Source organism: Haliaeetus albicilla, chromosome 3, assembly GCF_947461875.1.
Source record: "Haliaeetus albicilla chromosome 3, bHalAlb1.1, whole genome shotgun sequence".
Lineage (NCBI taxonomy): Eukaryota > Metazoa > Chordata > Aves > Accipitriformes > Accipitridae > Haliaeetus > Haliaeetus albicilla.
Window position 1 is genome coordinate 10,301,852 of NC_091485.1, and position 25,140 is coordinate 10,326,991.

Genomic DNA, 25,140 nt, shown 5'->3' on the forward strand with positions numbered 1-25,140 from the left:
GCAGCCGTTGCCGCCCCTTCCCCGGCTGCTCCCGCCGCCCCCGGCCGGGTGAACATCCACCCCCTCCCCCGGCCCGCGGCCCCTCACCATGCGGCGGCCGCGGCCGAGGCGAGGCCCGCGGCGGCCCCGGGACGCTGGGCGGGAAGCGGCGCGCAGGGTTCCCCCTCGGCGGTTATCGGCCCAGCCCCCGCCCGCCACACACACACCCCCGTCACGGCGCTCGGGGCGATTTTCCTCATGGTTAGTTCCCTCCGTAACTCTCGGTGCGGGGCGGTAGGGCGGGGGGCGGGAAGGGGCCGGGGAGGAGGAGGAGGAGGAGGAAGGGCGGGAGGAGGAGGAGGAGAATCTGCCCTGGCCGGGGAGGGAGTACCAGGCCTCGGGGCTAAGGGCTCATCGAGTGAGGAAAGTTAAATTTCTTCTTCTGAAAGAGAGCCAAAGGTTCGCGCCCGCCATCTTCTCAAGAACTTTTCTTAAAACTCCCCCCAGCCAACATTTTTTCTTGCCTTGACACGTAATTTAGGCAATGCCAAATTGCCAGGTGGGACCCTGGGGATACAGAGCATCGGTCTGTAGGCGACAAATGCTGACCAGGCCGTGCCGGTGAGGCTCCTTTCTCCCCTCACTAACCTTCACTGCTCCTAACAGCATTCGGAAAATAAGTATTTAGGAAATATTTCTGAGCCATATTTTGAAAATAAGTGTATCTTGTTTGTGTCTGACACTGACCGTTAGGTCCTACCCCGACACAGGGGACCCGCTCCCAGCAGGTAGAGCAACACCTCCGAGGGCAGCCCGGTATCGCTTCTGATCATTTTATCGCCGCTGAAGAGAAGTGAAAAACTGTCTGGCTACCTGGCAGTACCTGTAGAGCAACTACGTCACGCCATTATTAAAATAGAACATTTTTTAACTGAACCCAACAGCATTACTAGAACAGACTTAAGATCTCCAACTTATCAAAGACGAGTTTAAGTCAATTTTGATGTTCTGAACAAGATTTACGTTACCTGTTCATCTGTCAGTCATTCCATGCCCTTTTGGCTGGTTCCAGTCTAATTTGGAGAAAGTCATCACAGTCCTGTAAGTTTTGAGGAAATAAATCTAAATTTGTTTCCTCAGCAAAGGAACAGCAAGCAAAACACTCATCTCTTACGCATTCTTGTTAGCAGCAATCAGCCAGACAATTAGTATGTATAAATTAGCCATCCACTTTGCGTATACATAGTTCCAGACTGCTAGATGGGCTCTTCATAGGACAAATGGAGAATAAATTGTTGTTAGTGTAATTAAGATTATTTAGGGGGTAAAGGATCCAAATCCAGAGTGTCCAGTGTCTTCATTAGTTCTGTTGCTTGCCATACAGCTGCTGGAATGGCAATGGAGTACTGGGGAATGCCAAAGCACTAAAAAAAGCTTGCACCAAACATATATTTAAAAAAGGGTAAAGAGGATGACAGAGGCTAGCCTAGCATAGCTAGTTTGACATGGATATAGGGCAGAATCATGGAAGAGGTGACCTGGGATACAGTCATTAAATGCCAATAATTAAATGCCAATCAACACACTTTCATAAAAAAGATTTGATTAATCACATTTTAATTTAAGTTTGATTGATAAAGGTAATAATGTTGATATAATAGCTTCCATCTGATTTAGAACAGTATGCTATTCTCATAAATACAATGTGGAATACAAATTCTGCATAGTTCATAATAAGTGATTCAACTGACAGTTCTCAAGAGAAGTAGTTGTAAGTGAAGATTTGTCATAAGGTTGTCTTTTGAGGTGGTGTTATTCTTGGCCTGGTACTATCAGAAATGACCTAGACAAAAATACCAGATCGCTACTTTGCTGTTGTAAATAAAGAAAAGGGCAGGTCGCTTAGATAAACTCCTTTGAATTGCTTTGTAAGATCTTCTCACTTGTAAAAACACTCCTCTGAAGACAGTCAAATTGGAGGTTGTACAGTCAAGATAAAGCCTCAAAGCCGCACCTGGAATCTGAGGGAGAATGACTGGCATGAGACAATGCTAAAGAGGACCTGGACATTATGGTACATAAGCAGCTGAACATGAGCTCCCAGAACAAAGCTCTTGCTGACTAATACTCTGAAGCAAAACCAGAGGAAGATCAAATACAACGGGAATGGATATTACCCCTGTTTATAGAACTAGTATCGAAATAATGCATTCAGTTTGGGCATTTACACTTCAAAGGGATGTTAAATATTGGAAAGAGCCCAGGAGAAAGTTGTGAAAGGTGTGGAGAATGTGCGTTAATGTGAGATATTTTAAAAGCACAATCCAATGCAGGTGTGACCTTTGTCATAAGTGTACTAGTACTTGTCTGGGTTAGAGACGTTTGAGGAGTAGAAGCAGTGTTCTGAAAGCAAAACTAAAAAAAAAAATGAGACTAGAAATATAGCATTTCTTAACTGGCTATAGGATTAAATTGTGAATCTGTTTTGAAAGAAAAAAATAGTTTAAAAAATGGAGATTTTTTCAAGAGGTACGGTAGCTCAAGCATACACAGCTGCAGTTTTGGTATGGAATACATTGGCAGAGGTTCTGTGTGGTCTGATATAGAGGTGGTACGACCACAAGATTACACTCGGTCTTTCCTTTCCTTAAACTTGATGACTCCAGAAGAAAACCAAGAAGTCTACTTATCTAGCAGCAAAAGAAGGAATAGGATCCCAAGGATATTCCCAAAAAAGAAAGTTTATTTGTTTGGGGGGTTTTTGTGAGTTCTAACAGGCAACATCTGAAGAGCTCCTGGCACATTTCATTGTGACGTTCAACATGACGTTCATGCCTGACTGTCCAGTTCTGCTACTATTGCTAACGTGATCTCCCAGACAACCCAGCAATGACTTCAAAGAAGTCCAGATTTCCTCAAGGAAAAAATGACAATGCAAAATGCTGTCACTCATGTAAAGATCATCAAAGGAACAAGAGTTCCACCTTCAGGTCTGGGAAAATACTACCTCTGATGGCAAAAGATAGCTCAGAAAAAAAATGTAATGTGTAGATGGAGTTGGACTTCCTGAATTACAGACTCAGATTTGTATTGCATGTCCGTGATCAATTGTGATCTCTTATAGATTTGACAACCATGTGTATTCCTGTACAGTTATCAGAGAAACTGTTCTGTATCACCAATAAATAACATAGAAGAAAATCATGGAGAGTCCTAGAAAGGCAGAGAACTGTTGTATATCTGAGTAAGGAAGAGCTTGCAGCAGTTTCTTTTTCCACATGAGATCATTCATAGGTTTCAAATACATGGATTCAGGACCAGGTTCCAGATGTGCAATTCATTTAACATGCTCAACTCTATTCTCGGCAGTCTTTCCTTATACACAGACTCTCAGATAACTCATGCTGGGGATGGTATTTCAGTGAGTGCTGCTCCATAAGCACAGAACTTCCCAGATACTTACATTATGTTCCCAAGGTACTCTTTTTCCAGTAGAGCATTTCAAAATTCTGTTGCCTTTTTCAATGCATTACAGATACACTGATTTCACTGTCAAAAGGCTTGTGCTGGCAAGAACCGATATAAAGTTTCCATTGTGTCATGGAAAACAGCCGTTACTGTGTTACAGTGAACATTGCTCTCTCTCACAGTCTTTCAGGAGCACAAGGTTGTTTGGAACGAGGTCCCCTTCTAACATACATCCCTCAAAAAAATCAAACTCTTTCAGTAATTCTTGACTGAGGGGTGTTTTGTGGAATATGTGGCAGCATTTTCTGAAACTGTCTTCCTGATGTAAGTGACATACTGCGATTTGGTTTGGGGGGAAGCTGTTTGCTACTGTTGACAAAAATTGTGCTGTAGTTTTTTACAGTTGGCGGAATTCTGATCCAATGCCCTTTTAGTGTAATTTGCTGCAAAACCAGCTCAGATTTGGTTGAGGATCATTTGTATAGTATTGCAGAAAGTAGGTCTCCCAAGTGGTAATGAAACAGAAGAGTTTTATTATACATTAACTTATTCACAGCAGCAGTAACACTGAATAGGGTGTAAAAGTAGGAGAGAAAGCAATTAGGGCAAAGCAGATTTTGTTTTGAGAGAAACACTTCCTCACTGGTTGCACTGGCTATTTGGGTCTTTTCCAGCATATTCACAAGTCTCACACTGTGACCTCGATGCAGGAATGGTTTACAGTAGCTGCCGTTGATCTACCCCTGCAAGTAGTGGCGCAGCAAAGCCTATACAGAGAGGACGGTAGGTACAGAAGCTATCTATAACACCTGGTCCAAAAGCAGTAACATTTCCCTCCTGACAAGAGCAGGGTGAAACAAGCATCGCTAGCTGGTGGGAGCTCGTGTTGCCAGCACTCGGGCAACGTGCACCTGCAGCACTTTGCCTGGGGAACCTTAGCTGTCCGCTGCTGGCACAACCAAAGGAGATAAAACATTAAAACAAGCATTGTTGGGGTTGTGGCCCTACCTGGGAACTTCCCCATGACTGGCATTACATCATGATCAATGTGTTTTTTTCCCCAATGTCTTTTTGTTCCTACTGGAGCTGAAGAGGATTTCTCCCACTCAGAACTACTGATCAGCTTTCAGTATGTGCTGTAGCAACGGTGTATCTGATATTCTCAGTTTCACGTGTAAGGTCACCTAAGCAGTTTTATTTTACTGCACTTCAGAAGAAGGTTGAGCTAACTCAGTCAAAAAGCTTTTAGTGGGACTGTCTTTTGTGCACATTTGTCTCCTGTTATAGGACCGAATTACATTGGCATCACCTTAAGCTAAATCCCTATGAGTTACTCTAACTAAAAAAAAGACTTTCCATACAAGTCAGTTTTACCAACTGAAGGAAGCTGGTCCATTTTTTTTGTTTGTATACAAGCCCTTAGAAATTCTGTATCAAATCTTAGTGCCATTCAAGTCAATGGTAAAATTTCTATTCAATTTAGCAGGGTGAGGATTTTGTTCTTTGTGCAGGTTCCAATGCTTCCTGACACAAGAAAATACAGACTGTATTTGGGGGTGTAGGGGGGGAATAGAAGGTGGCGAATCAACTGAACAAACATTGATTTATCCAGTTCACCCGTCATACTTACCAGTAACATTCCTTTTGTAAAACCATTCAGCCTTGAAAGAGGGATTCAGAATGTCTTTTAATTGCAGACCAGGGGTGTAATATTGTCAGCTTGCATTCATAATGAGTTTATATTAAAATGTTTTTAATTTTTCTTGCTTAGTTAGGAAGGTTATGCTGATTCTGCTGCTTCTCTAACATGTGCAGGCCATGAACAACTCCCTGTTCAATAAAAACTTCAGGGAATTTCAGAAACATTAAAATTTAGAATACTTACATTCATTTGGGGTGCCTTTCCACTGACTCAATGTTACAGCTGTACTTTTAAGATTTCTAGAATTGTCTTTGCCTTCCCTCTTCCTCCTTATGGGATAACAAGAAAGACATTGTTCAGCTCTGCCAGAAAAGTTCCTGGTGCTGAGAGGTGGAGCCAATGGACATGAAGATCTGTAGCCTGGCTAATTTGGATTATGGAATATTTCTTGGCTATTGCTTTTCTAGAGACAAAAAGTTTATCAGACTGTTTCTGATTTAAAATCCACATCAGACTCCAAGGCATACATCAAGTTAATCAGGAATTTACCTGTCTGTATAATGACCTATTAATCACACTGCTGGTTCAAAGGCCGTCTATACCATCTAGCTTTGGATTGTCTCCAACAGTGGCCACAAGTGCACGGTGAGGTTAGAGTAAGAATCGGGCAAGCATATGTGCTAGTTCCTCCTTAATGTTCTCCCAGCCTTCAACTTTTTTTTACATTGGGGGTTTCCTGAACCAGATGTGGTTTGTTTTCGCAGTAACCCCAGTGGATATCTCTTTCAAATGCTCACCCAGTCTCCCCTAGAAAGTAAGTAAAGCTCTTTCAGGCACAAAGTCCTTTGGCAAGGATTTTCACAGGTTTGCTGCTGTCTGTGTAAAGAGGCTGGCTCTTCTGACAGCTGATTGTTGTCCAACCTCCCCATGCTACTCATTACTCTGTAGACCGCATTTCTGCTCTATATTGTCTTTTTTTTCAGGCTCAACCACTCCTTGTGGACAGTTTAGTTCATAACTTTGATCATCCTTGTTTTTCTCTGGGCCTTTTCCATTTCTGATATATGCTTTTTTTTTTTTTTTTTTTTTTTTTGAGATAAAGGGACCAGAGCTGCACACAGTATTCATTTTGTGGGCAAAACACAGATTTATAAAATGTTACAATTGTATTTTCTGTTTTGTTGTCTGTTACTTTGCTAGCAATTCCTAGCATTTTATATGTCCCCGCCTCGTTGTTTGTTTTTTTTTTAAACCGTGTCTAAGAAGGTTTCCTGCAAGTCTCCATTATAATCCCAAAGTCTTGTTTTGAGTGGTAATGGCCAATGTAATGGTTAGCTACTTAGCATAGGAACATACAATAGCTATTTAGCATAGGAACATACAATTGCACTGAAAATGATTGAAGGCAACTTAATAAATAAGACAATTGTACAATGGAATACTTTCACTTACAAGAAAGTGGTTCTTGCTAGAAGTCAGAGTGAGTCAGAAGTGAAGAGGAGGAATGGCTGAGGTACAGTTCAACATCTATTTCTAGAAAGTATCTGTCATTTCTAATACATGGCAAGCAGTATACAATTTTAAATGTAACTGAAACATTATCTTAGTAAGTCATAAAATATACTTTCTCAAATCAGAACCTTCTTTGGTCCTCTGCTGCTTTGTTTCTTTCTGTCTTACACATTTTCCAGTATCCATCAATTTCTTTGTATCTAGGGAACCCCTCATGACCTGGATCTTTACAGTGATGCTTGCTGGTATTATCTTGAAAAGTTTAAGTTGCTTCTGGCAGAAGTCAGACCCTTTTCTCTGAAAGATGCAAAATGAGAAGCTAGTCACTTAAAATTAACTCCTTCATTGTCTCCTGCTTCCTGCTAGGTCGTAGGTATATCTGAGCTGTAAGGGGGAATGCTGGCGTAAGACAAATGGCTTAGGTTCACATTTCAAATGTGTTTCTTTCTTCCCTGCTAGACCGTTTTACTGTAGAGGTGCTCATTGGCACTTCTTGAAAAAGAAAATTGATGTTCTAGTGTCAAAGATGCAAAGCTGAAGGGTATCAGCTGCATTGTCAAGTTGGGTAGACCTTTTCGCTACCTCACAGGCAGTGTTGTCTATACACTAAAACTGTGAAGTGCTCAAGTTCTGTAACAGTAGGGTGGAGATGCTGCATAAACAAATGTTCATGATCCAAAGAGACTTAATTCCACAGTAAGGGTTATTTTTATACATAATGTTTGAATCTTATTCTATTTACTTTTAGTATGGCAGTAACACTGTGAAGCCCTGAAGTTCAGTCTTGTAGAGATAAACCTACTTTAAAGTTTTGTCTCAGAGAAAGAAAGCCTCTAAAGCCTATTTTAGTTTAAAATGTAATTGAAAGTTTGATTTTCTTGATGAGTACTTTGGGGTACATGTTCAGATAGCTATGTGGAGAATTAGCTGTGCAAGTCCCATTATTGCTAATGCGACTACTAATTCCCTGCACATCATACTGAATATTTACGTCTTTGTTTAGTATTTAGATGAGCCATTAAAATATTGGTTTCTCACTGTTACAGTTATCTGTAATACAAAAAAAGTCATAAACATGTGGGAAAGAATTTTTCATTGAAGATGTTTAATGCTATTTAAAAGATAGCATTATTACAATTTGAATTAAACCCTGAATTGTGACTAAAATGGCTTCATTTCTTACCTCGGAAATAGTAGATTGGATTAATGTTCTGTGGGCACCATGAATGCAGATTATTTTACTTGTGCTCTGGGTGCCAGAGAAGCTTAAGAGGGGCATTAGCTTAATGCTTGGGTGGTACAGAGAATGAGTATTTTAGCAGTTTTAAATCTGGTGGCAAATACTGTCTGCAAGATGGATTTCAGTCATTTATGAATGATTCTCTTCTGTATCAGCCGCAAACAGGTAAAACACTGAGAAAAAAACCCTTTAATTGGTGTGCAACTGTGGCATCCTTGCACGTTGGTAGAATCGTTTGACTAAGAAGGCTGGATCTCATTTTCAGTCTGACTGCTTCATGCTGAGGGTCATCTCTGAGCTGGACAGCAGTCCCAAAGTGAACAGGATGGAGGTGATGAATACAGAATAGCTCTTATGAGCCTCAGGCCTCAAAAGAAACCAAGACAGCATTTCTATGGATCTGAGTGCAAAGTCTGCTATTTGGCTTTCTTTTGCAAGTAGTTGCTTAGGTCTCTTAGTTGTTCCCCTAAATTGTAGTTTTTAATGTGGCTGTGATTATCGTAGGGTGTTATTATGAGTTTTACTGCTCCACCGCTATATTTATTACTGACTTGTCCAGTCTCTTGCTATGTCTGAAACAGAGTTATGGCTCAACAGGAATAGTTGTCATCATTTTCCCAAGTGATACACTGAAATTTTGGAGGGAGAGGGGATCCAATACCTCAGAAGATCACCACTGTTATTCTCCTTCTTGATTTCTCCTTCACTACTCCCCTTCACTCCTCAACATCAGGCCTGGGGAGCAAAAGGGGAATCTGCCAGTACTTTTGCTTCTAGTATCGGAAAATATAGAGGTAAGGCCAGGACAAACTTGATGTAGAGGGTGACTAGATGTGGGGGCTGACAAGAAGCAGTGCAGAAGTGATACAGTGCCTGAATGAGAGCTAAATACACCTGAACAGTGGGAAGAAAGCATTTTCTGCTAAGGCAGAGTGTTATTTGTCACTAAGTGCATGTGGATACAAACTGAATCATCAAATCAGGACTCTAAAAAGTAAAAGAGGGGGGGAAAAAGGTGATCACTCTGTATTAGACAATTAACACTGGGACCTTTACAAAATGGGGAAATGGTAATTCTTGGGAGATGGGTTGGATATTCATGGACATGAGCAGATTTGCTGCGGTGTATTACAGGTAGTGCCAAACTGAAAGGTTTCACAGTTTTTCACTGCCTGCTACTTCATTTAATCATTTGCAGCGATGAGGAGTGACAGTAAAGGCACATACAGGAAAACCAATGTGATAATGTACATGTATGTATTGCACGGCAATTATGAATACACCAGAGGTTATCCACCATCTACTGTTACATCTCTATCTTAAGAGATAAAATGGAAGCAGAGTTTGAATAAAAAGAACAGTGGGATTTCATCAATTTCTTGCCAATGTGCCAACATCTGTATTAAGAGTATTTAGCAAAATGACAATACGTTGTCCAAGATCCGTGTTTGGCAGAGATGGCTGATGAACCTTCAGGTAGTGTGCTGATTTTTTTTTCTTTTTACTTAATATTTTTTTTCTGACATAGGCATTATTGCTGTGATCTGTGACCCAGCTCCACCTTAGCTGTACTGAAGGATATCAAAGACTGGGCAGTTGTTGGAAACATCGACTGAAGGGTGACTTGTGTGCATAGAAAAAAGGGGAATTTTATCACCTAATACTGAAATTGCCCTGACAAGCCTTGTGTGTAGAATTTTTACCACAAACTTCCGGGCTACAAGCCTAAATAGCACAGCCCAAACGTTCGGCTTAGAGGGGGAGTTTTAATGGCAAACTGAGCGTGCAAGGTGGGGGAGAACTATAGAGCCAAAACAAAGCAGCCAAAGCCAGACAAAAGCAAGAGGCTGAGGGCAATGGGAGTACCAGGCAAAAGAAGGAAAGAGCAAAACCATATTTCACCGGTGTAAAAATGGATGCAGGCGTTAGAGCGTAATCCCCATCATCCCAAGCTATGAGGTACCACACCCAAAGCATCTTCAGGGTCAAAACGATTTTAAAAAAAAAACAGATGCTCGGAAAAGAGAGGCGAGGTCTGCGGCAGGGATGCGGGTGGCCCTGGTGCAGCAGGATGGGTAAAGGCAGGTTTCCTGAGGAGCGGGGTTTTGGGGCTGAGCTGCCCAAATGCTGGCAGCAGAGCAGGGTTCACCTTCTGCCTTTACTTTGGTGGAGGCACCAATAGGGCTTTCACCTTTCCTCCGTTGTCCTGAAACTTGGATAAGTTTTTCTTCTTAAAACCTCTACTTTTCCATTGTATTTGATTGAAAACACCCAGCAGATCCAAAAGTTCTCAGTGGGGTCTGAGGGACAGAATCATAGCATAACATAAGCTTTGTTTGCCTAGAAAACTAGGCTAGGAGGGATATTAAATAATGTCTTCATAGGTCTTCATGGAACAGGTGGCTCAGGTAGAACAATTTGAAGGGAAAAACGTGTTCTTTGGATTAAACAAGATGGATTCCTGAGGTAAAAAAGCACATTTTCATGTAATTAAGGACTACATGATAATACTTACACAGGAAGGGGAAAAAAATGTTTCTTCAGGCACAGAAGATTCGTCTTCGCTCTTTTCTTTCCTAACTTCTAAATGCTTGACTACAGCTACATAACTTTTGAAACAATTTTTTGTGTGTGTGTGAAATACATGTATCGAGTACAGCAACTGTTCAAGTGCGAATTTATTTTTAAATAGAATTGACTCCTTGTATTAGTATAGGCGCTTTGGAAGTAGAAACATTTCTATATTATCACCATCCATCTTTTGAGAAAGAGACGGATATTTTTACCTTGGCAATTCTGGTAGCAAGGTGGAGGCAGTTTTACAATAATCTGAATATATTTAAGGTGTGCAGTTCATTTTTGTACCTAATGAATAACTGTATGCCTGAGTGGGTGGATGGAAAATAAGAAGCTCTTGGATTAGATAGAGAAGGTGATACATGTTACATTTATGCACGTAACGTATCTGCTAATATTCCAGTACATTTGATAAAGTCACTGTTAAATGCCATTTTTAATGCATGTGATGGCAATCGGTTTCCTTTGAAAACTGTGATTCCAGGAGCGAAAAAAAGAGTCCGTACATTTTAGAAACCAATACAAGTGTTTCATCGAATTAAACCCGAAATCACATTATTTTCCTGTCGCATTTCTCCGTGGTGCTGTAGACAGAGATGAAACAGAAGCTGGCACAGGCTGAAAGGACCGTGGGCAGAGCAGGCGCTCACTGATGGGGCGACACAGGATTTCTAAGATACCGAATACTTTGCTCGCACACATTTGGTAATTAATAGTAAAACGATGACTAGGAATTAAGAGGCACGTTATCGAGAGAGTGTTGCGGCATTTCAACAGCCTACGTCAGAGAGTCTGAGGCACAAAACGTGAGGAGACGGGCAGAGATGTCTGAAGTTACGGAGAAGTGGGTGAAGCGAGAGTCTTCTGCCCTGTTTCCATGCAAAAGGATGGCTGGTCTGAGGGCGTCCATCTGTCCTGCTGGCCAGCGTGCCGGGGAGGTCTCAGCTGGAAGCAGGCAGCTCCATCAGGACCGACCACCACAGGCGGCTGCTGCCCATCTTGCACAGCTAACCAGCGACTATAACTAAGTGGCAGATAACCAGCTGGAGTTTGGGGAAGAAGATGCTCCGTAGATACTAAAAAGTAAGGAGGACTGCAGAGCTTTGCTTCTTTCCAGTGGTCACATTTGTGACCTGCTGCGGTGAAATTTTCTGCATTCTTCAGCCTTTCCTTGGTAAAGATGGCAAAAATAGCTCCTTTATCTGTAAGGAACATTATGTGTTGATATACGTGGGGAAGAAAAACTAAGTATCCTTGGGAATTACCTATGATGGCTAATATGTCTTTATTTTCTTTAGCCCTTCCTCCCTACGGACAACAAAAAGGGATCCTTCATTTGGAAGGAACATTTAGTGTTGATACAAGTTATCTGGGAGAAAAAGAAACATCCCTTGGAAATCACATGCAACAATCAGTTTGGCATTGATTTAGTTGCTTTACATTTCTTTTTTTGCCAGATAATTTTGATATAAAATGTGAAACAAGATACCTGTAAATCACTTCTGAAGGAGCCCTGTGGCCTCGAAGCTGATGATAGTCTTTCCTGACCATGTGCTATGCCTTTCAGAGCAATTTCATTCAGCCTATGTATCGGCTTCCACTGCATGTCTTATAAATGGTAAAATCATCTAATTCAGCATTAATTGATTGCTGTATATCGATACAGAAAACAGTGCATTGCAGCATTCTCATCCTTTGTGCATAAAAAAGCAACATTTTTAATGAGAAAGGAAAAAGAAAATATGACAATAAATTCAAGAGGCTGTTCATTTAAATAGCTTCTAAATGAAACATTTGCATTTTGTGAATAAATCTACATCCTAATGTCTGATATCTGGAGCAAATCTTGACCCACCTTGGGTATCTTCATGCTTAGGAGATAGATCTGGTTATGAGGGTAAATCTGCCACCTTGCACATGTTTGGCTCTCAGTACTCCCTTCTCAACACATGATTGGATCTTAAATTCGGTGCTCAATATTTCATGGTTCTGGAATGAGTGAATCCTGGGAAGGGGACAGAGCAAAGGGAAAGCAGATATGCTATTTCTTGGCTTTCAGGTCCCATGTGAGCAATTAATTACAAAGCAGCCTTAGTAAAGAAAGCTGATATCCACGCATAGTCCCCTTTACCAAAATAAACTTTCTCCAGAATATGCACACACTTTTGAAATTCAGAAATAATTTCAACTTCCTGAAATATTAATTTTAAATGCATTGCTGTAGGATAGTACAACAAAGGATGAAGCATGGGAAAGGGGAGAGAAGAATTATAGTATAAAACAAGGCGAGTACCTGGGAAAAAGGTGCATGACAGAGACCAACAGCTCTACTGAAGACTTTCCTATTTTCCTGTTGGTTTGGAAGATGCTCTCTCCCGTGGAATAGTTGCCTTGGCCACAGCAAGTGGGGGGCTGCTGCCCAAGCTCAGCACTCTCATAATCTATGCAAACTAGCTAAATCCCAGTCTCAGAGGGGACTAGCAATTTTTAAGGAGGGCTAGATTTAGCATTTTCAAGTCTTCAGATCATTTCCCTTTTATCTCAGACAGACCTGTGGTCACGCCAATGTGCAGAAACCATTACTTAAGGTTTAAGGCGGGACTGGTAAACTGATGTTTGTAGATGAATCTCAACTGATTTATTTAAAATTTTGAGAGGTGCGTGTGAGAAGGAGAAAGATCTTTAGATCATCCTTGCTTCCTCTGACTGATACCCAGCTGTTACGATTTTTGAAACCTGGTGGTTAGTTTATTTATGTTTTCAAGGTTGCCTATGAAAAAAAATAATAGAGGCAGAAACTTGATTTTTGGATGACATACCTCCAAAATTGATGGTGTTTAGGATGCCTGTCACTGAAAAGGTAGCACTTGAAATAAATTGCAAGTGCAATGCATATCAAGATAAACCTCAGAATTTTCCCACATATCCTGAAAAGTCTGGAAAAAGAGATGGGTGCCTGGGGCCCTTCTTAAGCATCTGTTTGCCATATGTTTTCACTAAGGAAATGAAATAAAATGTTAGAAAATCTGCAAGAGGTAAAATGTAGGAGGCACCAAACTAAAATTAGCAAGGCTTACAGGGAGACTGGACAGCTGGGTCTTCATGGGCTCAAAATGGAGTATAGTTAATGCAATTTTTACCAAGTGCTTCTGAAGCACAGCGGTATGGGTCGTCACAGAAGCCATATCTGATCCATGGATCTCCGCCAGTCCCAGAGTACGGAGGAAGACTAGACTGATTGCCTACAGGCAGATACAGGATAGACTAGAAACGTCAACAAGGTAAAAGTTGCAAGTGTACGCGGTGCAGGTGTCAGCCTTGAAGGGAACATGTCATGACACTGGGCGCAGACTAGTATGAGATAACCCTAGGGAACAAAAAAGTCAATGTGTACCAACTGATACAGACCACTGACAGTGAAATAAAGAGAAAAGCTGAGTGCTCAACTAGATGAGGAACTGCTGGAAAGACAAAGTAGCATAAGGGAAAAGTTGCTGAAGAGAGGCTTGCATGGAAATTATGGGAGCGAAAGAAAAGAAAACTTGGAGCAACAAGTGGGAAACATTGCCATAAATCTGAACATAAATATGTACAGTAAGCTGCATAACTGTATATAAAAGCTGTACACAAAGCCTATTAAACCTATTAAAAGCTAATACACATATGTCCTTCAGAAAATGAACAATCCATAATATTTTATTAGTACTGTGGCTATTGACGTTATTGCTCAGCTCTAGATTTTGAACTGGCAAAACTGGAATACCTATGTCGAAACTAATTGAGACAGCAGTTTGCACCAGAAGGAGAATTGGGTCTTGCCTGTTTGCATGGAACCTTTATCAAGACAGTGTGTGAAGAGATACCCCTGCTCGTGCCTGAAAATAGAGTAACTGGTTGGGTCAGCAAAGCAATATTAGTGTGGATGTTACTAGGACTGGATGAATCATTCATTGTGAACGGATTATAGGATAATTTTAGCTTTTTTTGTTGTTGTTCTCAAGTCATTCGTGAACTGATCTTGATTCCTTATGATAGGCTGATTTGCAAAGTCCTCACTTGAAGATTTAGAAGGAAAGTACTCTATGTCTGTGAGCTGTTAACTTTAACTATTGGTCATTTCAATTGCATTGCATTTTTTCTGCTCCATGATTGATTATTGGAGTTTGGATACTGAATTAGAGCATGATTAGTGAACAGAACATACTCTTAATTATGCATGAATAGTCATGTTTGTATCTGAGAATTCAGCTGAAAACAGACATTCCCAACAAGTTTATGCCAATAAAAATGAGACATAAGGAATAAAAAGGAGCATGAAGTTGGCAAGGAAAGATACATTCAGAATTTGAATACAATTTCATAAACTTTATTTTTGCACCATTTATCATGTTCTAAATTTTGGCTTGTCATCGATGCATTTAAGAGCTCAGGAGTGCCCTTCCTAGATCTGACTTATATTTGCAGGTTGATCTACAAAGTTGTCAGGAAAATATAGCTCCCCCTCATTCAGTGCCAGAAAAAAAACGCATCAGGCAACTCAGGCTGACCTTGCGCATAAAGATCATGAAAGCTCATCCCTAAACAGAGCCCTACAACTTCAGACACACTGGAGCATTCAGACTGCCAGGACGAAGTCATTGGGTTCCACCAAGGCTTGCATCCCCTGCCATCGTTGGGAAGTAATTAGCTACACTAGTTTCAACTTAATTTATGATGATCCATACGTACTTCTCTGAGTCCCTGCTCTGAAGTGAGTTTTCAGTACTGTGAGACTGCATTTCTTGCTCCTCAATACATGCCCTCACATCTCCGTACAATTTTTTAATGTGCTTTTTTAATCAGACAATTGAGATCACTCTCTACAAATTGCCTGTTCTCCTTGCTTACCATCCCACTTGTTTTGTATCCTCTGCAAATTTAATCAGTGGAAACTGTAGCAATGACAAAATCATTTACTAATAGACTGATAGGAACCAATTCCCAAATTATATCCTTTCAGTTCCATATAATGTGATGTTCAAAATCCATGGTTAAATGATTTGAAGACAGAGGCCTATGAACATACTGTATGAACAGAGTTATCTTTGCGAACCAGAGCAAAAGCTGTGAACAAAAAGGTAATTGAAGAAGATAAAATAAAGGCTTGTTCTACAAGACCTGCATTCCATGAAATCGCATTGATTATTATTAATTGCACCTTAAGTGTTCAATTCTGTGTTGGTGGGCTTCTAAATGAAACTTCTCGTTATGCGTCCAGGTTCAGCATCTGACTAACAGATCTATATTTTCCTGGATCATGTCTCTGCTCTTTTTTAATATTTGGAATAAGTTGGCTATGCAAAGATCTTTGAGATTTTTCCTGTTTTCCATGCTGCTTGTTTCCCTCTAGGCTGTTTGATTTGTACATGTGTAATTGTAGCTGACTCTGCATCATATTTTTCTTCATTCTGGATGCCAGGTTTTCTGTTCCATCTACAACATTTTATTGGACAGATTTATCCTTCTGCTTCCTTCTGAAATCAGAAGAGAAATGGTGATGAACACATCTGTCTTTTCTGAGCCTTTGTTCAATATTATAATACCTGTTCCTAGCAGTGGACCAATATTTGGTGCAGAAATTTTTTACTCTAATGTGTTTCTCATATGTTCCTTCCAACTGTGTTTCCCATTGATCTTTTCTTATATGGCTGTTTTCAGCAGAGTACATTTTTCAAAATTTGCAGTTTATTGCTATTATCCTTTTTTGCATTCTTTATATTTTGATTGCTAATGTTTGACTAGCATTTCTACATCTTCTATATTTCACAAATTCTTTCTTCCCCAGCATGAATTCTTTTCTATTTGCAAATTTGTGGCTTTTTTTTTTTAATATCCAGTAGAATGTTCTTGAACAATTTCCAGTTCCTATTAATATTTCCCACATTAAATTGATGTTCCTAGCTTGTTAAAGCAACAGGGTTTTTTTACACTTGGACAAATTGTCCCTTTCTGTTTCTAACTGGTATTGCATTCAATGCGCATGAATTAAATGCAAGAGGGTCATACCACTGGTAGCCGAATATGGCAGGTCTTTACCATCTGAATGAGGTCCAGTAACTAATGTGTCTGCAGTGGCTGCAAGACGCCCTGTTGTCCTGGTTTTGGCTGGGATGGAGTTCATTTTCTCTCTAGTAGCTGGTACAGTGCTGTGTTTTGGATTCAGTATGAGAAGAATGTTGATAACACACTGAAGTTTTCAGTTGTTTCTAAGCAGTGTTTAGCCTAAGTCAAGGATTTTTCAGCCTCTCATGCCCAGCCAGCGAGAAGCCTGGAGGGGCACGAGAGGTTGGGAGGGGACACAGCCAGGACAGCTGACCCAAACTGGCCAAAGGGGTATTCCATACCATGTGATGTCATGCCCAGTATATAAACTGGGGAGACTGGGGGTGGGAGGATGGATCACTGCTCAGGAACTTACTGGACATCAGTCGGTGAGTGGTGAGCAATTGCATTGTGCATCACTTGTTTTGTATATTCCAATTCTTTTATTATTATTATTGTCATTTTATTATTGTTGTTACTATCATTATTAGTTTCTTTCTTTCTGTTCTGTTAAACTGTTCTTATCTCAACCCATGAGTTTTGGGGTTTTTTTTCTGATTCTTTCCCCCATCCCACTGGGGGGGAAGTGAGTGAGCGGCTGCCTGGTGCTTAGTTGCTGGCTGGGGTTAAACCATGACACCTATGTTTAAACAATATTATTTATTGTTTCTAGAAATGCTACTAAAATGATGGGACAGCCTCTGTAATCGTGATCTCCAAAGTGGGGTGCATGCACCCCAGGGGCTCTACAAGACAGTCCACTGGGGCGCAAGAAAAAAATATGGAACTGCATTAGTACAGGTATGTAGTTTATAAATAAATAAATATACATATATTGAGGGTGCATACTCAAAAATTTTTTACTAATAGGGGTGAATGATTGAAAATGCTTGGAGACAACTGCTCGGTGAGATACCTGGTAAGTACACTCTTAGGCTCCAGTGATCTGAAAGCCAAGATCAGCCTGCACTGCCCGTTTCTACTTTGTCCTGACCACTGTCAGGATGCTGGGCTAGATGGACCTTCACTTGGAACTAGCACATGAGTCCTTATGTAGTCTTAATCCATAAAATTAAAACCTTCTGTGATTGTGAACTGTCTGCATTTTTCTAACAATGTATCGGGTTTGATTTAATTTTTTTTTCCTCCCTCTTCTATCCTTACTGAATTACAGTCTTTTAAATGGTCTAGTTGTATGAACCACTCTTCCAATAATGATTATTGAAAACAAAATCTCTTATATGATGTTTCTTTTCTTTTTTTTACCACCTACTCTGATTGTAATCACTACACAGACAGTTACAGTAACATCCTTTGCTTCATACATTATGCCATGCAGGTTTGCGAGGCTGGTTTGGACTCCACTGACTGGATGGTGACAGATCTTCACAGCAGGGGGACTGCAATTTGAGATTCAAGGCAGCAGTCTGCTTCCAAAAGAGTTCCTATGGTCTAGAAATTTCTAGGTTTAAAAACAATATTGGACTAATAACTAGGCTGTTATTTTAGGGCAGCCTGTTAGAAATGCTGCCCTTTGCAGCCTCTTGTGTCTCTCTAAGTGCAGAACACACAGTAATTTTTCGAGGATTTACTTTTTAGACCAACTTAACATACACCCTAACCCTACGAACCTGATGGGTTTCGCAGTCCTGGCTGAGGCTGATCGAAGCTGACATCTGTGGGCTTCTGTGAGGGCTGTGGGAAGAACGTACTAAATATGTCAAGTTAGAGTCTCCCCCAAGCAATTTGACAATTGTTAGTCTGAAAGCACTGTTTTGGAAAAGTACTCTGACTCATGGCCTAAGAGAGGAAGGATTTATTTTTTAAAGCAATAGGCTAGTATGATAGGATCTGGATGAACTTCTTAACTTTTTCAAAATTCCTGTGTGACAAAGCAAACCTCTAAATGTCTCCGTCTATAGAAGTTCTATCCATACAGCAACTATAACACTTTTTCCCTCTGTCTTGCTTCATTAATTGTAAACGTCTTCGGAGCAGGAGGTGTCTGGGGGTGTCTCCAATTATGCGTGTGAAGAGGACTTGGCACAATGGGCCCCTTATTTCAACTGGGCGTTCTGCAGGCTACTCCCATGCAAATAGTATATGGCAGTAAGATTCAAAAGAGTACCCATGGCTCTTCTTGCTTCTATTGAGCATTATGGGTATGCAGCAGATCTAAAAATTAGGCCGAAGTATCCTGACAGCAAATGAGAAAATAAGTGCCTATTAATAGCATTGTAGACTGGTAAGGAACGGGCAGGAATCACAGAACCACAGAATAGTTTGGGTTGGAAGGGACCTTTAAAGACCATCTAGTCCAACCCCCCTGCTGTGGGCAGGGACATCTTTCACTAGATCGGGTTGCTCAAAGCCTAACCTGACCTTGAATGCTTCTGACGATGGGGAATCCACAACTTCTCAGGCTAACCTGTCCCAGGGTCTCACACCCTCATCGAAGAGTTTATGTCCAGTCTAAACCTACCTTCTTTCAGTTGAAAACTATTGCCCTTTGTCCTGTCACCACAGGCCTTAGTAGAGAGTCTCTCTCTTTCTTCTAAGCCCCCTTTAGGTACTGGCAGGCTGCTATAAGGTCTCCCCAGAGCCTTCTCTTCTCCAGGCCGAACAACCCCAGCTCTCTCAGCCTTTCTTCACAGAAGAGGTGCTCCATCCCTCTGACCATTTTTGTGGCCCTCCTCTGGACCCACTCCAACAGGTCCGTGTCTTTCTCATACCAGGGACCCCAGAGCTGGATGCACTACTGCAGGTGGGGTCTCACCAGGAGCATAGATGAGACCCCACCTGGGAAAACCAGGTTAGTTTTAACCCACACGAGTTTCTTGCTCGGTTTCACCTCCCATCCACACAATCCCTGCCGCTGGCCCAAGGAAGGGAAGGCACTGCAGAGGGAAGAAGCAGGCGGGCATGGCACGACTGCTGCTGACAGAAGTCCTACCTTATGCCAGCTAGTCATGTCCGCGAAGCTGCAGCCTACGTGACGTGGCAGCCCAGACTGAACCCGGCCTCGTGTTTTACTTGAGCTGTAAGAGTAACGCACGATGGAAAAGTGGAAAATGCTAACACCAAATAGCGTTTCCCACCGTATTTATTAGATTTCTGTGATTGTTGCTGCCCCTGAGAGGCCACCAGCATGATTCTGCAGCCTTTTCATGTTGTGTTAACAACTCCATCTCATGGGAAGAGAGGCTGCTTTAGAGGCATGGAGTAAAACAAGCATTTTTATAAAAATCTCATATGTTGTAAGAGAATTTGAAGATTTCATTAAGTTCATGACACCTATTTTTTTAGTTTCTTGGGTTCAGCCATCCTTGATAACTTACCTCAAAAAGTCTTTCAGTGAAAGCTATCACTTAGGTCTAAAGTGGATGTAATTCTGTGTGTGAACGTGCAATGGATCCTGATTCTTTTTCCAAAAGACTGAACTGTGTCAGCTTGCCCAGTCGATGGAAATACTTTCCATTGCGCTTCCCTCAAGAGATCAGTTTAAAACAGAGCATCAGAACTTCTGTAAAATTTGAACCCAGAGTCTTCCAGCTTCAGCATTTTATTTTCACGACTTAAATTTGTTCCCCGACTCCTTAATTTCAAAGGGGCAGCAATCCACCAGGCTTTCCTTTAGAAATCAGATGAAAAGCAGATGTCCGTGCTGAATATTGCACAGCTCTGTACAGCAGGCGGGAAACTTCATGTAATAAAATTACTCAGTGTGGAAATTCTTGACTGTGGCCCAGTTCACAAAGCTTACGAAGAGCCCTGCCATGAGTTTGATTATGCCTTTTGAAATTAAGGGTAGGAGGAACAAAGTTAAGTCATGAAAATAAAGTCCTAAAGGCTGGAGGGCTCTGGGTTCACATTTCTCAAAAGCATTAGGACTAGGTTTTAAAACCGATCCTTGCAGTGAACTGCAGTGGGAGGTGTGGTCAAAAACTGGACAAGCTGGCACAGTTCAGTCTTTCTTCAAAAAAAGGGAGGCAAAATGTACACTTCCGAGGCAACAGTTTTTTTCAGTAAAGGCTTTCTTTACATGTTTATGTTAGCTTGTCTCAGGCTCTGTTGGAATACCGGGCTTCTTCCAATGGTTCACTTTTTACTTTAATGTCTAATTTAAATCGTTTGTTTCCTTTTTTAACACGTTATACTGTTTATTTCAAGTATAGTAATTCTGCCCTGCTTTCAGTTATAATCTCCTGAAAAGATTCAGTAATTTACCATCAAGATGAACTTTCAATTCCTTCATACCTTGTGAGACCTTTTTCCACCTTTAAAGAGGCTTTTTACCTCCCCACCATGTAGGGAAAGAAGATGGTGATCAGACTCAGAATTTATTATTCAAATATTAGTTGTCTGTTAATAATGTACAAAATCCTTTCTAAATTAGAAACAAAGGATACAATTTCACCTGTAACCTAACGAAGATGCTCCAGGTGCTTCCATTATTTTTCTCTTCTTTTCTAGTAAGTTACAATGGCTTAGAGTGTAAGTATACTCTAACCAGTCTGATTTATTGTCTTCCTGTCCAAATTAGGGTGATAGTGTCATATTTTCTCTGCTTGGTTTTATTTGGATATCTTTGTTATTGGGAGGGTGGTTTGACAACCAGCTGGGACTTGTTCTCAAATGAGCCGCAGGATGGGAATCTTTTACTTTGCTTAGTAGGCACATCTCTTTCTTACCCTGAGCGTGCCTGTCGTGGTTTAACCCCAGCCAGCAACTAAGCACCACGCAGCCGCTCACTCACTTCCCCCCCATCCAGTGGGATGGGGGAGAAAATCAGGAAAAGAAGTAAAACTCGTGGGTTGAGATAAGAACGGTTTAATAGAACAGAAAAGAAGAAACTAATAATGATAATGATAACACTAATAAAATGACAACAGTAGTAATAAAAGGATTGAAATGTACAAATGATGCGCAGGGCAATTGCTCACCACCTGCCGACCGACACCCAGCCAGTCCCCCAGCGGCGAATCCCTGCCCCCCCACTTCCCAGTTCCTAAACTAGATGGGACGTCACATGGTATGGAATACACTGTTGGCCAGTTTGGGTCAGGTGCCCTGGCTGGGCATGAGAAGCTGAAAAATCCTTGACTATAGTCTAAACACTAGTGAGCAACAACTGAAACCATCAGTGTTATCAACATTCTTCACACACTGAACTCAAAACACAGCACTGTACCAGCTACTAGGAAGACAGTTAACTACATCCCAGCTGAAACCAGGACAGTGCCCAATGAAGTAAAACCTCCCCTCTTGCTGGTGATGCCATCATAAATTTGCCTTCTTTCTTTGTTAACAAATTAATACATTTTGCTTTTAGAGAGGCTCAAAAGTTCACTACTAACACGAGGTTTGATAAGGCTTCTGAGTAAATTAGGGCACTAACTCAATTGGATAACTGTAATGCACTATTAGTATAGAATCATAGAAACAAAGAATGGTTTGGGTTGGAAGGGACTTCTCAAGGTCATCTAGTTCCAACTCCCCTGCCATGGACAGGGACACCTTCCACTAGACCAGGTTGCTCAAAGCCCCATTCAGCCTGGCCTTGAACACTGCCAGGGATGGGGCATCCACAGCTTCTCTGGGCAACTTGTTCCAGTGCCTCATCATCCTCACAGTGAAGAACTTCTTCCTTACATCTAATCTAAATCTACCCTCTTTCAGTTTAAAGCCATTACCCCTTGTCCTGTCACTACATGCCCTTGTAAGAAGTCCGTCTCCAGCTTTCCTGTAGGCCCCCTTTAGGTACTGGCAGGCTGCTAGAAGGTCTCCCCGGAGCCTTCTCTTCTCCAGGCTGAACAACCCCAACTCTCTCAGCCTGTCTTCATAGGAGAGGTGCTCCAGCCCTCTGATCATCTTCGTGGCCCTCCTCTGGACTCAGTCCAACAGGTCCATGTCCTTCTTATGTTGGGGGTCCCAGAGCTGAATGCAGCACTCCAGGTGGGGTCTCATGAGAGTGGAATAGAGGGGGAGAATCCCCTCCCTCGACCTGCTGGTCATGCTTCTTTTGATGAAGCCCAGGATACGGTTGGCTTTATGGGCTGTGAGCGCACATTGCCGGCTCATACCCAGTTTTTCATCCACCAATACCGCCGAGTCCTCCTCCGCAGGTCTGCTCTCAATCGACTCATTGCCCAGCCTGTATCCATGTTTGGGATTGCCCTGACCCAAGTGCAAGACCTTGCACTTAGCCTTGTTGAACTTCATGAGGTTCACACGGGCCCACCTCTCCGTATTATTACATAGTAAATTAAATGTCTATAAATGTTCTTCATATGCTTGAATTAAAATATTTTACCTGATCTTTGGACATTCACAAAACTTAAGGTTTTGCGAACAGAAGGCTTGTACTCCGCCTTAAGCAAGATTTAGCATCTACCTTTAAAAGTAGCTTGCCTGGGAAGATGCAGCTAAGCCTCCATACCTTTCCTCACTACTTTTGCACATGCTGGCGTAGAAACCAGCTGGTTGCACTGAAACTTGGATTAATTTGAAGTGTAAGAAATGGAGCTTAACACAAATGCAGGTAGGGACTGCAGTTACTTCTTAACCGGGTGTGCGCGGAGGTGTAAGAAAGGTGGCTGTAAATCAGAGAAGGTATTAACTGAAACCTGAGGACATGGGGGAAAAAACTGTATACATACTGAAGAAGTCAATCATTAAAGTAAGGTATAATGAGAAATGGATAAAAGAGGGAAAATTATATGGGACCGTACTGAAAACATTCCAAGTTGCCAACTCTAATTAGTGTTTGTGAAATCCCTGACTGTTGCCATGGCAATAAATGTGCTACTACAAATGCAGCATTCTGACTTCTTCACAGGATCAAGCAAAGTTGGAAAGGAGCAAATCCCTGTGTAAACATCAATATCGTCAATTAATTAGGAAACACAGCAAGATAAATAATAAGACCCCATGAAAGGTAAATTAATTTCTGTTTTCTGACTGCTATGTTTTAAAGTTTCCCCAGTATCAAGCCATCTCTGTAATTCATTTTTGTTCTACAGTAGTGCTTAATCACAGACCACGATGGAAGTTATTGTGGAGGGAGTTTTTTTAATACATTACTTAGCAGGTTAAAAACTTCAGGTTATTTGAGATATTTCAGCTACTTAAACTTATTTCTTTTCTTAAATGTCACTTAGCTTGTTTGTTTATTTATTTATTTATTTGAGATAAAATTCCACCTAAACAAGGTCAGACTTCTCTGTTCTTTTAAGAAAAATTTATAAACGATCTAAAATGGAGTAGATCATCTTGAGTGCCATCACATGGCACATACAGAACAACCAGTGGATCAGGCCCGGTCAGTATGGATTAATGAAAGGCAGGTCCTGCTTGACTAACATGATCTCCTTCTGTGATAAGGTGACTTGCTTAGTGGAGAAGGGAAAGGCTGTGGTTGTTGTCTAGATAGGCTTTATTAAAGCCTTTGACACCATTTCCCACAGCATTCTCTTGGAGAAACTGGCTGCTCATGTCTTGGATGGGTGTACTCTTTGCCGGGTAAAAAACCTGGCTGGATGGCCAGGCCCAAAGAGTGGTGGTGAATGGAGATAAATCCAGTTGGCGGCCAGTCACAAGTGGTGTTCCCCAGGGCTCAGTTTTTGGGCCAATTCTGTTTAATATCTTTAGCAATGATCTGGATGAGGGGATCGAGTGCACCCTCAGTAAGTTTGCAGATGACACCAAGTTGGGCAGGACTGTTGATCCGCTTAGAGGGTAGGGAGGCTCTACAGAGGGATCTGGACAGGCTGGGTCGATGGGCCGAGGCCAATTGTATGAGGTTCAACAAGGCCAAGTGTCAGGTACTTGGGTCACAACAACCCCATGCAGCACTACAGGCTTGGGGAAGAGGGGCTGGAAAGTGGCCCAGTGGAAAAGGACCTGGGGGTGTTGGTCGACAGTGGGATGAATATGAGCCGGCAGTGTGCCCAGGTGGCCAAGGTGGCCAACAGCATCCTGGCCTGTATCAGAAATAGTGTGGCCAGCAGGAGCTGGGAGGTGATTGTCCCCCTGTACTCGGCACTGGTGAGGCCGCACCTCGAGTCCTGTGTTCAGTTTTGGGCCCCTCACTCCAAGACAGACATTGAGGTGCTGGAGCGTGTCCAGAGAAGAGCAATGAAGCTGGTGAAGGGTCTGGAGAACAAGTCTTATGAGGAGCAGCTGAGGGAACCAACCTAAATGATTCTGGGATTCTATGAAAATATTAAACAATGGGGGGAAATGGCATTTTTTTCCCCATAGTCTTGTCTCTTGCATGACTTCAGAATCTTGTACTTGACATTAAAGCAGTTCCATTATATGCACATAAGCATCTTGCCATATACAAAATGTCTATTCACAGCTGGAATCCCACCCTTCTTTTTAAAGAAAATCCTTGCTTTTGTGAGCTTAGTTCAGAATCTTGATCTCATCCAACTTTCACAGCCATGTCACAACTTCATGTATTCAAACTTCTTCTGTAACCAGATGCAGCCAGAGCATTCCATATTATGAATATAAAAGTAATGGTGTCTAATGTTAGAAAAGAAAACGGAAGAAAAATTGCTAAAAGTGTTTCCATATGGTAAACAAGTTTCTTTTTCTTTTATTTGACAAATCACTGTATTCATAATTCTCACAA

General features: G+C 41.5%; 1 long non-coding RNA gene across 1 annotated transcript; it reads left to right on the top strand.

The window, feature by feature from the left end:
* The first annotated feature begins 114 nt into the window (after positions 1-114).
* Positions 115-23,676, top strand: LOC138684679 (uncharacterized). Its single transcript, XR_011323920.1, has 4 exons — positions 115-240; positions 4,122-4,230; positions 17,173-17,300; positions 23,338-23,676. It is a non-coding gene; the product is annotated as an uncharacterized lncRNA (long non-coding RNA).
* The last annotated feature ends 1,464 nt before the right edge of the window (positions 23,677-25,140 follow it).